This window comes from Triticum urartu, unplaced genomic scaffold, assembly GCF_056163025.1.
Source record: "Triticum urartu cultivar PI428250 unplaced genomic scaffold, HENAU_Tu73 scaffold2, whole genome shotgun sequence".
Classification (NCBI taxonomy): Eukaryota; Viridiplantae; Streptophyta; class Magnoliopsida; order Poales; family Poaceae; genus Triticum; species Triticum urartu.
In genome coordinates, this window is record NW_028260368.1 from 4,473,965 (window position 1) to 4,490,504 (window position 16,540).

Sequence of the window (16,540 nt, forward strand, 5' to 3'; positions counted from 1 at the left end):
CCATATTCTAGGAGCCCAAGTTATGCTATTGAAAATTCGTTCCTCTAGCAGTTCCGGTTTGAGCATTCCGTTCCCTTTTTCAAACTCCACTTCTTTTCATATAGCAATCCCTGATCAAAGAGAGAACAATATCCATTTCAAAACATTTCTAACAGATTCCTTAGTTCGGACCGACGAAGTAATGTCACTCGACTATTATCAACCTGACTGCAATCTTTTTCTGTCGGTAAGGATTGCACCAGAGCACCTTCTACTTCTAATAGGCCATGAACTATAGATAGAGAAGAATCATTCTGAGCGAGTACATAAGAAGCGATCCACTTTTTTTCATCGGTTCCAGGGGAAGACCAAAGATCTTGCGCGGCAGGTCCGCCAGAAAAACTCAAAAGAGAAAGAAGTCTCGTTAATCTCTTCATGCTCGTTCCAAGTTCGAAGTACCTTTTGGCCAAAGAAAAACCCGCTTCCTGACACGATTGCCTCTTTATCTTTATATAGATAGATTCTATGGGGTTATTACTTAGTAAGTCTATTTTGTACAAGAGCCCCTCCTATCTGATAGAAAAGGGTCCCATGATCCCGAGCCGATCTTACCTTGGCTCGCAAACCCCAAGTTTGTCTATGAAGAGCTAATCTAATTGTATTTTTTTCTAGAATGGATTTCTTATGTGGAATACTAATGGATAGGGCTTCGTTGCTAAGTGCTACAAGATCTAGTGCACTGGAACTCGTGGTTATGGACCCGAATCCTTTAGTATGGAACATTGTCTTTTCCAAGTAAAAACCCCTAGTATATGAAAGAATGAAAAGGTGCTTTCGTTCTTGTGGAATAAGAAGCCCTCGTACCTTAATGAAAGGAAAATCGTAATTTTTCGTTAGGTATTTGACCAAATAGGATCGTCCAGTTCCTACAGAACCTATCACTAAAATACCCGATAGGGCTAAGCGGAACGAAAAGGGTTTTCCATGAGATGGTAAATGAAAACGATTAGTCCCACACGAGGTTTGGGAATAAGTGATTGTCTGATAATGAGCAAGGAATATACGTCTTTCTGCTAAAGAGGATCTATTAAACTCATAATTCATTAGATCCTTGTTATCAATGCCAACTAGGTATCATAAGTAAATGGATCCCGGTTGTTCAATCCTTTGATAACCAAGGTCATTCTTTGCTAAAGAGAAATGATCACTATGAGTCAGACTCAATAGAATTGGATCCATTCCAAATAGCGAGAATTAGGATTCTTGATCCCTCTCAATCTCTCTTTCAATTCGAGGATCCAGAGAGGTGTTTTCATAGTCATCTCCGAATATTTGCCATCTCGGAATATTTTCGATTTCATTTTTCTATGATATGTCTTTCTATATGAAAATTGGTTATTTACGATGTACGATGATCCCTGTTAAGCATCCATGGCTGAATGGTTAAAGCGCCCAACTCATAATTGGTAAATTTGCGGGTTCAATTCCTGCTGGATGCACACGAACGGGAACATTCCATAAGTCTATTGGAACTGGCTCTCTATCCATGGAATCTCATCCATCATCCATACATAACGAATTGGTATGGTATATTCATACCATAACATAAGAACAATAAGAACTCGAATTCTTATCGATACTGGAACTCAGAGCATAGGAGGGAAAGTCGATTTATGGATGGAATCAAATACGCAGTATTTACAGAAAAAAGTCTTCGTTTATTGGGAAAGAATCAATATACTTTTAATGTCGAATCGGGATTCACTAAGACAGAAATAAAGCATTGGGTCGAACTCTTCTTTGGTGTTAAGGTGGTAGCTGTGAATAGCCATCGACTACCTGGAAAAGGTAGAAGAATAGGACCTATTCTGGGCCATACAATGCATTACAGACGTATGATCATTACCCTTCAACCGGGTTATTCTATTCCACTTCTAGATAGAGAAAAAAACTAAAGGAGAATACTTAATAATACGGCGAAACATTTATACAAAACACCTATCCCGAGCACACGCAAGGGAACCGTAGACAGGCAAGTGAAATCCAATCCACGAAATAATTTGATCCATGGACGGCACCGTTGTGGTAAAGGTCGTAATTCCAGAGGAATCATTACCGCAAGGCATAGAGGGGGAGGTCATAAGCGCCTATACCGTAAAATAGATTTTCGACGGAATCAAAAAGACATATCTGGTAGAATCGTAACCATAGAATACGACCCTAATCGAAATGCATACATTTGTCTCATACACTATGGGGATGGTGAGAAGAGATATATTTTACATCCCAGAGGGGCTATAATTGGAGATACTATTGTTTCTGGTACAAAAGTTCCTATATCAATGGGAAATGCCCTACCTTTGAGTGCGGTTTGAACTATTGATTTACGTAATTGGAAGTAACCAATTAGGTTTACGACGAAACCTAGAAATCGATCACTGATCCAATTTGACTACCTCTACGGGATAGACCTCAACAGAAAACTGTTGAGTAACGGCAGCAAGTGATTGAGTTCAGTAGTTCCTCATAGAAAATTATTGGCTCTAGAGATATGGTAATATGGAGAAGACAAAATTGTTTGAAGCACGCACAGAACCGGAAGCGCCCCTTGTTTCAAAGAGAGGAGGACGGGTTATTCACATTTAATTTGATGGTCAGAGGCAAATTGAAAGCTAAGCAGTGGTAATTAAGACCCCCGGGGGAAAATAGGGATGTCTCCTACGTTACCCATAATATGTGGAAGTATCGACGTAATTTCATAGAGTCATTCGATCTGAATGCTACATGAAGAACATAAGCCAGATGACGGAACGCAGAGACCTAGGATGTAGAAGATCATAACATGAGCGATTCGGCAGATTTGGATTCCTTTCCTATATATCCACTCATGTGGTACTTCATCATATGATTCATATAAGATCCATCTGTCTAGAGATCGTCATATACATCTAGAAAGCCGTATGCTTTGGAAGAAGCTTGTACAGTTTGGGAAGGGGTTTTTTGAGAGAAAAGAAGAATCTACTTCAACCGATATGCCCTTAGGCACGGCCATGCATAACATAGAAATCACACGTGGAAGGGGTGGGCAATTAGCTAGAGCAGCAGGTGCTGTAGCGAAACTCATTGCAAAAGAGGGTAAATCGGCCACTTTAAGATTACCATCTGGGGAGGTCCGTTTAGTATCCCAAAACTGCTTAGCAACAGTCGGACAAGTGGGTAATGTTGGGGTGAACCAAAAAAGTTTGGGTAGAGCCGGATCTAAGTGTTGGCTAGGTAAACGCCCCGTAGTAAGAGGGGTAGTTATGAACCCTGTGGACCACCCCCATGGGGGCGGTGAAGGGAAAGCTCCCATTGGTAGAAAAAAACCCACAACCCCTTGGGGTTATCCTGCGCTTGGAAGAAGAACTAGGAAAAGGAAAAAATATAGCGATAGTTTTATTCTTCGTCGCCGTAAGTAAATACGTAACTAGGAATATGGAAAATTGCATTTTTGGAATTTGCAATAATGCGATGGGCGAACGACGGGAATTGAACCCGCGCATGGTGGATTCACAATCCACTGCCTTGATCCACTTGGCTACATCCGCCCCTTATCCAGCTAAAGGATTTTTTTCTTTTTTCCATTGATCATTATTCTATTTATTCTGACCTCCGTACTTCGATCGAGATATTGGACATAGAATGCCACTCTTTAAAAAGGAAAAAAGGAGTAATCAGCTGTGACACGAAAAAAAACGAATCCTTTTGTAGCTCATCATTTATTGGCAAAGATAGAAAAGGTCAATATGAAGGAGGAGAAAGAAACAATAGTAACGTGGTCCCGGGCATCTAGCATTCTACCCACAATGGTTGGCCATACAATCGCGATTCATAATGGAAAGGAACATATACCTATTTACATAACAAATCCTATGGTAGGTCGCAAATTGGGGGAATTCGTGCCTACTCGGCATTTCACGAGTTATGAAAATGCAAGAAAGGATACTAAATCTCGTCGTTAACTGAATTCTGAATAGAAAGATTAAGAAGAAAAAAAGATTCAAAATAAAGACAGAAATACCCAATATCTTGCTAGAACAAGATATTGGGTATTTCTGTCTTCAAAAATTCTTATATGTTAGCAGAAAAACCTTATCCATTAATAGATGGAACTTCAACAGCAGCTAAGTCTAGAGGGAAGTTGTGAGCATTACGTTCGTGCATTACTTCCATACCAAGGTTAGCACGGTTGATGATATCAGCCCAAGTATTAATAACGCGACCTTGACTATCAACTACAGATTGGTTGAAATTGAAACCATTTAGGTTGAAAGCCATAGTACTAATACCTAAAGCAGTGAACCAGATTCCTACTACAGGCCAAGCAGCCAAGAAGAAGTGTAAAGAACGAGAGTTGTTGAAACTAGCATATTGGAAGATTAATCGGCCAAAATAACCATGAGCAGCCACAATATTATAAGTTTCTTCCTCTTGACCAAATTTGTAACCCTCATTAGCGGATTCATTTTCAGTAGTTTCCCTGATCAAACTAGAGGTTACCAAGGAACCATGCATAGCACTGAATAGGGAACCGCCGAATACACCAGCTACACCTAACATGTGGAATGGATGCATAAGGATGTTGTGCTCTGCCTGGAATACAATCATAAAGTTGAAAGTACCAGAGATTCCTAAAGGCATACCATCAGAAAAGCTTCCTTGACCAATAGGGTAAATCAAGAAAACAGCAGTAGCAGCTGCAACAGGAGCTGAATATGCAACAGCAATCCAAGGACGCATACCCAGACGGAAACTAAGTTCCCACTCACGACCCATATAACAAGCTACACCAAGTAAGAAGTGTAGAACAATTAGCTCATAAGGACCACCATTGTATAACCACTCATCAACAGATGCAGCTTCCCAAATTGGGTAAAAGTGCAATCCGATCGCCGCAGAAGTAGGGATAATAGCACCAGAGATAATATTGTTTCCATAAAGTAAAGAACCAGAAACAGGCTCACGAATACCATCAATATCTACTGGAGGGGCAGCGATGAAGGCGATAATAAATACAGAAGTTGCGGTCAATAAGGTAGGGATCATCAAAACACCGAACCATCCGATGTAAAGACGATTTTCAGTGCTAGTTATCCAGTTGCAGAAGCGACCCCACAGGCTTGTACTTTCGCGTCTCTCTAAAATTGCAGTCATGGTAAGATCTTGGTTTATTCAAATTGCAAGGACTCCCAAGCACACGTATTAACTAGAATATAGATAATAGAAGGCTTGTTATTTAACAGTATAACATAGACTATATACCAATGTCAACCAAGTCAGCCCAAAGATTAGCTATCCATATAACTAAATTAACCAAACCAATAATTTTGTATTTGTAAATGAAGTGAGTCAAAGTGAAAAACTTTGATGGGTCTTTTCTATATGGGTTGCCCGGGACTCGAACCCGGAACTAGTCGGATGGAGTAGATAATTCTTCCTTGTTACAATAGAGAAAAATCCCTCCCCAAATCGTGCTTGCATTTTTCATTGCACACGACTTTCCCTATGTAGAAATAGCCAATTTCTATTCCAAAGAGGAAGTTCTACTAATTTTTTTAATTAGTAAGTTGATTCACCTACTCTTTATTATAATAAAAAGAACATTTCAGAATGAAAAATAGAAAAGTTTTTTCTTGATCATTTATCAACCCTTTCCTGTTTCTTAATTTCGTCTAATGATTAATTAAGAGGGTTGACCAGGTCATTGATACGTATAATATCCAAATACCAAATACGCTCAGTGTGTGATCCACAGAAAGAAAAAAGAGTTGTTTTGGTGAACATCAAAGAAAAAACTTGCTCTTCTTCCATAAAAAATTCTTCTAAAAATGCCGAACCCAATCGTTGCATAAAAGTTCGTACCGTGCTTTTATGTTTACGAGCTAAAGTTCTAGCACATGAAAGTCGAAGTATATACTTTAGTCGATACAAAGTCCGTTTTTTCGAAGATCCACTATGATAATGAAAAAGATTTCTACATATCCGACCAAATCGATCAAGAATATCCCAATCTGATAAATCTGTCCAAATGGGTTTACTAATAGGATGCCCCGATCCAGTACAAAATTGAGCTTTTGATAAGTATCCTATGAGGAGAGTAGCGGGGACTATGGTATCGAATTTTTTCATTCGAGTATCTATTAGAAATGAATTCTCCAGCATTTGATTCCTTACTAACAAAGAACTTTTTTGTACACTTGAAAGGTACCCCATAAAATCGAAGCAAGAGTTTGCTAATTGGTTTATATGGATTCTTCGCGGCTGAGTCCAAAAACAGAAATAATATTGCCAGAAATTGATAAGGTAGCATTTCCATTTCTTCTTCAAAAAAAAAGTGCCTTTTGATGCAAGAATTGCCTTTCCTTGATATCGAACATAATGCATAAGAGGATCCATAAAGAACCATAGGGTTTTCCGAGAAAAACCAGGGTACATTATCCCAAAATGTTCCATCTTCCTAGAAAAGTGGATTCGTTCCAGAAAAGTTCCAGAAGATGCTAATGGTAAGCAAGAAGATTGTTTACGAAGAAACAACAAAAAAAATTCATATTCTGATACATAAGAGTTATATAGGAATTGAAATAGTCTTTTATTTTCTTTTTGAAAAAAAAAAATGGATTTCATTGAAGTAATAAAACTATTCCAATTCGAATAATAGTTGAGAAAGAATCGCAATAAATGCAAAGATGGAACATCTTGGATACGGTATTGAAGGAGTTGAACCAGGATTTCCAAATGGATAGGATAGGGTATTTCTATATGTGATAGATAATCCAAATGCAAAAATTTGTCTTCTAAAAAGGGAAATATTGAATGAATAGAGCGTAAATTCTGAAACTTTGGTATTTCTTTTTCTTTCAGACAAAAAAATTCCCGTAGCGAGAATGGGATTTCCACAACGATCGCAAACCCTTCAGATAGAATCTGAGAATAAAACTCAGAATAAAAATAATTTTTGTAATCCAATAATCGATCTTGGTTAGGATGATTAACCGAGTTATCCAAAAAATTCTGCTGATACATTCGAATAATTAAACGTTTCACAAGTAGTGAACTAAATTTCTTGTTATTACAACTAACAACTATTTCCACAGGTTCAGAACCATTTAATCCATAATGGTGGGCAAATGCATAAATATATTCCTGAAAGAGAAGTGGGTAGACAAAGTATTGTTGACGAGATTTATGTTTTTCTGAATACCCTTCGAATTTTTCCATTTGTATTTCTACTTGAATCAGAGAGAAGAAGCATTTCTCGGTTTATCGAATGATGATACATAGTGCAATATGGTCAGAACAGGGTGTTGCATTTTTAATACAAACCCTGGAAAGAAAGGGAGTCTAATCCACAGATCTTTTTCTGCTCCTTTTCTACCCAATTAGTTTATGTTTGTTCTAATTAAAAAAAAAGAACAGAACAAGTTTTTTATTTTTGCAGGCCAATCGCTCTTTTGACTTTGGAATACAGCCTCTTTATCAATATACTGCTTCTTTTACACATTCAATCCATAACATCCCTTATTCAATCCATAATCAAGAATAATTAGGATTTCTAAAAAAAAAAAGAAAAAATAAAGGGTCCACTCATAGGAAAACCCAACCTTTCCCCGCATCCGGCACTAATCTATTTTTAACGTCTAATTAGAGCGGGGAATCATTCCAATTAGGAAGTTCAGCTCGTTGCTTTTTATTTTACCAGAATTGGAGCCAGGCTCTATCCATTTATTCATTAGACCCAGAAAATCGTAATTTTGGATTCCATTCAAAAAAGATTGATTTTATTACGACATGCTATTTTTTCCATTCATTACCTTTGAGGATCAGTCGTGGTCTTCTAGACTCTACCAAGAGTCTGGACGAATTTGTTGTTTCATCCAAATGTGTAAAAGATCATAGTCGCACTTAAAAGCCGAGTACTCTACCATTGAGTTAGCAACCCAGATAAAAAAAGGATCTTAGATACGATCGAAATCCAAAAATCAATGGAATTACACCGCGCGCTTCTGTCAAAACATTGAACTAGCAAGACATCAAAAGATTTTTTTTATCGACCATGAAAAACACTCAAATGCCAAAACGAACAGGTCCGGTGAAATTCCACTAAAGTAAAGTTAAAAAAAGAGCGACCCTAATCACGATGGCCAAATTCTCCTTATTTTTAGCGATTTTTATTAACAAAAAATATATATTATAAAAAATATATATTATATTGTATGAGAATACATGCAAGAGGAACACCCTTATCATTTGAGCGAAGTGTAGGCGGAAAAATTGAATATGGAGTGAGGATAAAGAGACCCATCTATCTACAAATTCTATTTGTTCAATAGACCTTTGTCAATGGAAATACAATGGTAAGAAAACAAATTAGATAGAAAAAGTAAATAAAATAGGGGCTTATGTTGGATTGGCACGATATAATATAAATCCAAATAGGATTAAAAAAGAGGTAAATTGTGTCTAAATAATTAGACAACTAGGAATACTAATAATCTTCTCCTATCCTATTTTTTGATTCATTTAGTTCTTCAATTAACTCAAAGTTCTTTCTTTTTCTTTAAAGAATTCTGCCTTCCTTAAAATATCATAAACAGTTCTTGTTGGTTGAGCACCCTTTTCAAGGAAATAGAGAATAGCTGGAACATTTAAACAAGTTTGATTCTTTATCGGATCATAAAAACCTACTTTTTGAAGATCTCTTCCTTCTCTTCGAGATCGAACATCAATTGCAACGATTCGATAGACAGCTTATTGGGATAGATGTAGATAAACAACGCCCCCCCCTAGAAACGTATATGAGGTTTTCTCCTCATACGGCTCGAGAAAATGATTCGAATTTCTGTCGATAATAATAGAAATTAGACTATGACGTGCATTAATTTCCTTACAGAAAAAACAAATTTCATTTATACTCATGACTCAAGTGGGCTAATTTTGCCTGACAAACTTCGAAGGCAAAATCCTTCCAAAATTTTTGAGTCGTCTTTAAACTCTTTTCTTTGTCTCATTTCGAACGAATTGACTTTTATTCCTTATTCTAATCCAACTCTGTTGTTGAGACAATTGAAAATTGTGTTTACTTGTTCTGGAATCCTTTATCTTTGATTTGTGAAATCCTTGGGTTTAGACATTACTTCGGGAATTCCTATTTTTTTCTTTCAAAAGAGTAGCAACATACCCTTTTTTCTTATTTCCTTCGATAAAGCATTTATCTCTTCTATAGAAATCTAATAAGAGGGATTGATTCTGATATACTTTTATTGGACTTTCTTCTTATTTTAACCTTTCGATTTATTTCTATATTAAGGATAGACTGACAAAGTTGGCCTAATTTATTAGTTTTCACTAACCCTAGATTCTTTCCCTTGATAAAAAAAATTCTGTCCTCTCGAGCTCCATCGTGTACTATGTTACTTAAACCCAGCGCAAATTTGGTTCGGAACGAATAGAACAGGCTATGTCGAGCCAAGAGCATTTTCATTACTATGGAAAATGATGGATAGCAAAATCCACAATCGATCATGTCCTTCAAGTCGCACGTTGCTTTCTACCACATCGTTTTAAACGAAGTTTTACCATAACAAACATTCCTCTTTTCATTGCAAAGTGGTATAGAGAATTGATCCAATATGGATGGAATCATGAATAGTCATTGGTTTAGTTTTTTTATACTAATTAAAACTTGCTATCTATGGAGCAATATGGATAAAAGAAAGTAAGTATTTATCCGGGAAGCCTCCGCCAAGATCCAATTTATTTAAACCCATATTAAAATTCTATCATATGAATGAAACATAGTTTGAAAAAGACGACTAAACAAGTTTGCTTAAAACTTATTTATTCTTAAATTTCCACCCTCAACGGATGGCTCGAGATGATCAATCTTGAAGTGAGAAAAGAAGGATTGACTCTTCCTCAATAAATAAACTATCAACCTCCAAAAAAGTTTAATTAATTTAATTACTAGAATTAGAATTCTAGTAGTAATATATTTTTTCAGTACCAAAAACAATTAACTATAATAACTAAATAAACTATTCCAATGAAAAGATTGAAAGTTTTTGGTAGTTATAGAATTCTCGTACTTCTTCAACTCGAATACCAAAAGGAAGAAAAAAATATGACTAAGTGATTTTATAGTAGAGGCATATCCTGAATGTGCTTGATAGATCCCATTTTTTCATGAAAATAAAGATAGTCAATTTGACTGGACTTAAGACTTTATTATGTTTTCTGAGAAAGAATAAGATATCATTATTCTCTTTAATAAACTTTTGTCTCGTACGGAATACTATATGATTTCACCGTTTGTTTCATCAGAAACAATCTGGGACGGAAGGATTCGAACCTCCGAGTAACGGGACCAAAACCCGCTGCCTTACCACTTGGCCACGCCCCATTTCGGGTTTTATGCGACACTAATAAACACTAGTATGTTTATTTGTTATTCGTCAATACCATTTCAATTACATAAAAAAGGAGGGATATTCTCTTGCTAGTATTCTACACATGCGGATAATATAGAATCAAAAAAATGCATTGATCATTACATGGAATTCTATTAAGATATTATATGAAAGTCGAATTTATTCCACTCTCATTTGAGAGTGCGAATACAAGGAGGTATTTTGTGTTTGGGAAAGTCCGAAGAAAAAAGATTTTGAATCTGCCTTTTCCTTCTTTCCCTTAAAAAAATAACTCAAGAAAAATCCAATTATTTACTCTACAAGAATGAAATGCTTGTTATGCCTAATATACTTAGTTTAACCTGTATCTGTTTTAATTCTGTTCTTTATCCTACTAGTTTTTTCTTTGCCAAATTACCCGAAGCTTATGCTATTTTCAATCCAATCGTGGATATTATGCCTGTTATACCTCTATTCTTTTTTCTATTAGCCTTTGTTTGGCAAGCTGCTGTAAGTTTTCGATGAAATCTTTAGTACTCTGTATGCCAAATTGAATGATGTGTTCATTCCAAAAAAATTTTAAAATGGGTAAAAGCCGAGAAGTTTTATATTTTTATATTATGAACCTTCGATTCTAAAATTTAAATTCTTCTACATTGAATGGGTAGCTACAGCAATAAATTTGGATCAGCCTTTCTACTCCCCTGCACCTAGGTTGAGCAGGTACCTAAAGGTACCTACACAATACCTAACCACCTAACCCTATTTTTGCTATTGATAAGAGTGCTTATTATAAAAGAATTCTTGCAATTTTTTTCAAGAATTCTTTTTTGCATTTTTAGGTATAAAAAAAAACCATCCTAGTGGATCCGTGTGGTAAGGAAAAACTGGTAATCTATTCCTTAAAAAAAAATCTTGGAGATTATGTAATGCTTACTCTCAAACTTTTTGTTTATACAGTAGTGATATTCTTTGTTTCACTCTTTATCTTTGGATTCTTATCTAATGACCCAGGACGGAATCCTGGACGCGAGGAGTAAAAATTCAGTTTTTTTTTTTCTTATTGGATTTGTTTCGTACATTTATCTATGAGAAAATCCGGGGGTCAGAATTCTTTCCAATTCGAAAGTCCCAAATGATCCAAGGGAGCGGAAAGAGAGGGATTCGAACCCTCGGTACAAAAAAATTGTACAACGGATTAGCAATCCGCCGCTTTAGTCCACTCAGCCATCTCTCCACGTTCCAAAGCGAAAGGTTTCCGTGATATGATATAGGCAAGAAATAAGAAATAACGGTTGCAAAAAACCCCTTTTTTTTCTTTCAAAAGTCTATAAAAATTATATTGCCAATTCATTTTAATTATATTCTTTTTTCTTAATGTTAATAAAAAAAGAAGAAAATTCTTGTTTTTTCTTTCTAAAAATCGATATTGGCCGAGAGACAATCAAATAGATTTTCTCTTTAGCGGGCATTTCCATATAGGACTTGTTATAATTATAATAAAACAAGCAGGTTATATAAAAAAAACGCTTTTTTTGTCGATTATTTATCAAGAAAGCAAAAAGGGTTCTTATCAAATCCACCATAAAATTGGAAAGAAGCATAAAGTAAGTAGACCTGACTCCTTTAATGATGCCTCTATCCGCTATTCTGATATATAAATTCGATGTAGATGAAATTGTATAAGCGAATTTTTTTTATTTCCTTAGACTTAGACCGCGCAAGACAAGAATTTTTCGCTATTTACGATTTCATATTCTTGTTACTAGATGTTCTATAGGAATAAGAAGAAATCGCAACTCCTTTGCGCTACACATAAAATTGGATTTCGAAGGTCCATTTTTTTTTTTCAGAATCCTCTATTATTTTAGTTCTTCCACCCATGCAATAGAGAGGGAATGGGAAAAGAAGGGTTACTTTTATTTGCATTTTTCCCTTAAAAGATAGACTTTGAAATAGGAGTCTTGGAATAATGCTGAATTCAAAGGTTTATTTCTTTCTATAGTATAAGAAAAACAATTTATTTCTATTTCTATAGTATAAGAAAAACAAATAAATAGTATAAGAAAAACAAATCGAATCAAATTCATGGATTTACCACGACCTCGGTTGTGACTGTGACTCCATAGATAAAAATGGGAAATTTCTCTCTTCGAGACCATTGAAAAAGGGCATTGAACGAGAAAGAAATCGTCCACAGATAATAAAACTATCATATGCCTTGGAAAGTGATATGAGGTGCTCGGAAATGGTTGAAGTAATTGAATAGGAGGATCACTATGACTATAGCCCTTGGTAGAATTCCTAAAGAAGAAAATGATCTATTTGATACTATGGATGACTGGTTACGAAGGGACCGTTTCGTTTTTGTAGGATGGTCTGGCCTATTGCTCTTTCCTTGTGCTTATTTCGCTTTAGGGGGTTGGTTTACAGGGACAACTTTTGTAACTTCTTGGTATACCCATGGATTGGCTAGTTCCTATTTGGAAGGTTGTAATTTCTTAACCGCAGCAGTTTCTACCCCTGCCAATAGTTTAGCACACTCTTTGTTGCTACTATGGGGGCCCGAAGCACAAGGAGATTTTACTCGTTGGTGTCAATTAGGCGGTCTATGGACTTTTGTAGCTCTCCACGGGGCTTTTGCACTAATAGGTTTCATGTTACGCCAATTTGAACTTGCTCGGTCTGTTCAATTGCGGCCTTATAATGCAATCTCATTCTCTGGTCCAATTGCTGTTTTTGTTTCTGTATTCCTTATTTATCCACTGGGGCAATCTGGTTGGTTCTTTGCGCCGAGTTTTGGCGTAGCAGCGATATTTCGATTCATCCTTTTCTTCCAAGGATTTCATAATTGGACGTTGAACCCATTTCATATGATGGGAGTTGCCGGAGTATTAGGTGCGGCTCTGCTATGCGCTATTCATGGAGCGACCGTAGAAAACACTCTATTTGAGGACGGTGATGGTGCAAATACCTTCCGTGCTTTTAACCCAACTCAAGCTGAAGAAACTTATTCAATGGTCACTGCTAACCGCTTTTGGTCCCAAATCTTTGGTGTTGCTTTTTCCAATAAACGTTGGTTACATTTCTTTATGCTATTTGTACCCGTCACCGGTTTATGGATGAGTGCTATTGGCGTAGTTGGCTTGGCTCTGAACTTACGTGCCTATGACTTTGTTTCCCAGGAAATCCGTGCAGCGGAAGATCCTGAATTTGAGACTTTCTACACCAAAAATATTCTTTTAAACGAGGGTATTCGTGCGTGGATGGCAGCTCAGGATCAGCCTCATGAAAATCTTATATTCCCTGAGGAGGTTCTACCACGTGGAAACGCTCTTTAATGGAACTTTCGTTTTAGCTGGTCGTGACCAAGAAACCACCGGCTTTGCTTGGTGGGCTGGGAATGCCAGACTTATCAATTTGTCCGGTAAACTGCTTGGAGCTCATGTAGCTCATGCCGGATTAATCGTATTCTGGGCCGGAGCAATGAACCTATTTGAAGTGGCCCATTTCGTACCAGAAAAGCCCATGTATGAACAAGGGTTGATTTTACTTCCACACTTAGCTACTCTAGGTTGGGGAGTAGGGCCAGGGGGGGAAGTTCTAGATACTTTTCCGTACTTTGTATCTGGCGTACTTCACCTAATTTCCTCCGCAGTCTTAGGCTTCGGTGGCATTTATCACGCGCTTCTGGGACCCGAGACTCTTGAGGAATCTTTTCCATTCTTTGGTTATGTCTGGAAAGATAGAAATAAAATGACTACAATTTTGGGTATTCACTTAATTTTGTTAGGTCTAGGTGCTTTTCTTCTAGTACTCAAGGCTCTTTATTTTGGCGGTGTATATGATACCTGGGCCCCTGGGGGGGGAGATGTAAGAAAAATTACCAATTTGACCCTTAGTCCCAGTGTTATATTTGGTTATTTACTAAAATCTCCTTTTGGTGGAGAAGGGTGGATTGTTAGTGTAGATGATTTAGAAGATATAATTGGTGGGCATGTATGGTTGGGTTTTATTTGTGTATTTGGCGGAATTTGGCATATTTTAACCAAACCCTTCGCATGGGCTCGCCGTGCATTTGTATGGTCTGGAGAAGCTTACTTGTCTTATAGTTTAGCTGCTTTATCTGTCTTTGGTTTTATCGCTTGTTGTTTTGTATGGTTCAATAATACAGCTTATCCGAGTGAGTTTTATGGACCCACCGGGCCAGAAGCTTCTCAAGCTCAAGCATTTACTTTTCTAGTTAGAGACCAGCGTCTTGGAGCTAATGTGGGATCCGCTCAAGGACCCACAGGTTTAGGTAAATATCTAATGCGTTCCCCAACTGGGGAGGTTATCTTTGGAGGGGAAACTATGCGTTTTTGGGACCTTCGTGCTCCATGGTTAGAACCTCTAAGGGGCCCCAACGGTTTGGACTTGAGTAGGTTGAAAAAAGACATACAACCTTGGCAAGAACGACGCTCAGCAGAATATATGACCCACGCTCCTTTAGGCTCTTTAAATTCCGTGGGTGGCGTAGCTACCGAGATCAATGCAGTTAATTATGTCTCTCCTAGAAGTTGGTTATCAACTTCTCATTTTGTTCTAGGATTCTTCTTTTTTGTGGGCCATTTATGGCATGCAGGAAGAGCCCGAGCTGCTGCAGCAGGTTTTGAAAAGGGAATCGATCGTGATTTGGAACCTGTTCTTTACATGAACCCTCTTAACTAAGATTTTCTTATTTATACCTGTTCTACTTTTTTTCTGTTCTGGCTCGGTTATTCCATCTAGCCGAGCCATTCATTCCTTTTTATGAAAGAAAGATAAGGGACAGAAAAAAAAAATAAATAAAAATGAAAGAAACAAACGTATTCAATAAGCAAAAGGAGAGAGAGGGATTCGAACCCTCGATAGTTCCTAGAACTATACCGGTTTTCAAGACCGGAGCTATCAACCACTCAGCCATCTCTCCACAGCCTAATCCTTATTTTACTCCTACAAATAGAACATAGCCATATAAAAAATAAAAAGATTTATTAGCCTCTAGAAAGATATCAGATACAAGTTCCTTTTCGATATATCTCTGTATACTGTATACACGGATACAGGATCCGCTATACCCGCTTGTGAAATAAAGAGTAAATAATCTCTTCTCACCCCCATATCCAAATAAAAAAGCGGTTTAAGTAATAAATTTGAATTAAAGAGAAGAATCAATGGATTCATGATTAAACCCCTCCTACTTCTTGTATTTTTTTACAATTTTGGTTTAAGTGAGGGATCAAATATGTAGTCAACTTTATTTGATGGTAGCTTGGAGGATTAGAAATATGACTATTGCTTTCCAATTAGCTGTTTTTGCATTAATTGCGACTTCCTCAGTCTTAGTAATTAGTGTACCCCTTGTATTTGCTTCTCCTGATGGTTGGTCAAATAATAAAAATGTTGTATTTTCCGGTACATCATTATGGATTGGACTAGTCTTTCTCGTAGCTATTCTGAATTCTCTCATTTCTTAAATGAAATTTGGTTAATATTTATTAACCCCATAAAAAAGAAATAATAAAGGCCATTTCTTCTAAAAAATTAGAATAGTGAGACGTATTAAAACGCAATTTGCGTTCCGAATTGCTAGCTCTTCTCTTTCAGTATTATGAAATTCCATTCCCATTAGAATATTCATTGACAGATAATAAAAAAAGGAAAACTCTAATATAATAGAAAATGAAATGAAACGGTCGACCCAGACATAGAAGGTCGACCCAGGCGGATATACGCTATAAAATATATACCGTAGCGAGCGTAGTTCAATGGTAAAATATCTCCTTGCCAAGGAGAAGATACGGGTTCGATTCCCGCCGCTCGCCCGCTTAATTTATCAAAGTACTATGATAAAAAGTTTAGTCTAGTTAACTGTTTAACTACTTATATTAAATTAAGTATTAATTAGGTGTTAGTCTAGTGCCGTATCCCTTACTATCTTACCCTTCCTTTGCATCCCACTCAAAAAAAGAGGGCGCTCCAGAGGCAGAAATAGAACTCGCCAACAGAGCTCCAAAAATTGGGTATTAACTGAGACAAACAACGGGCAAACTTTTTTTAAAGGGAAGGGAGAGGTAGACTGTCCCTTTCGTTTC

At 36.9% G+C, this 16,540-nt stretch overlaps 2 non-coding genes across 2 annotated transcripts; both read right to left on the reverse strand.

Moving 5' to 3' along the window:
- Nucleotides 1–11,573: 11,573 nt before the first annotated feature.
- TRNAS-GCU (transfer RNA serine (anticodon GCU)) lies at nt 11,574–11,661 on the reverse strand. The gene has a single exon. It is a non-coding gene; the product is annotated as a tRNA-Ser (tRNA).
- Nucleotides 11,662–15,287: 3,626 nt separating this feature from the next.
- On the reverse strand, nt 15,288–15,375 carry TRNAS-UGA (transfer RNA serine (anticodon UGA)). The gene has a single exon. It is a non-coding gene; the product is annotated as a tRNA-Ser (tRNA).
- Between the last annotated feature and the right edge of the window lie 1,165 nt (nt 15,376–16,540).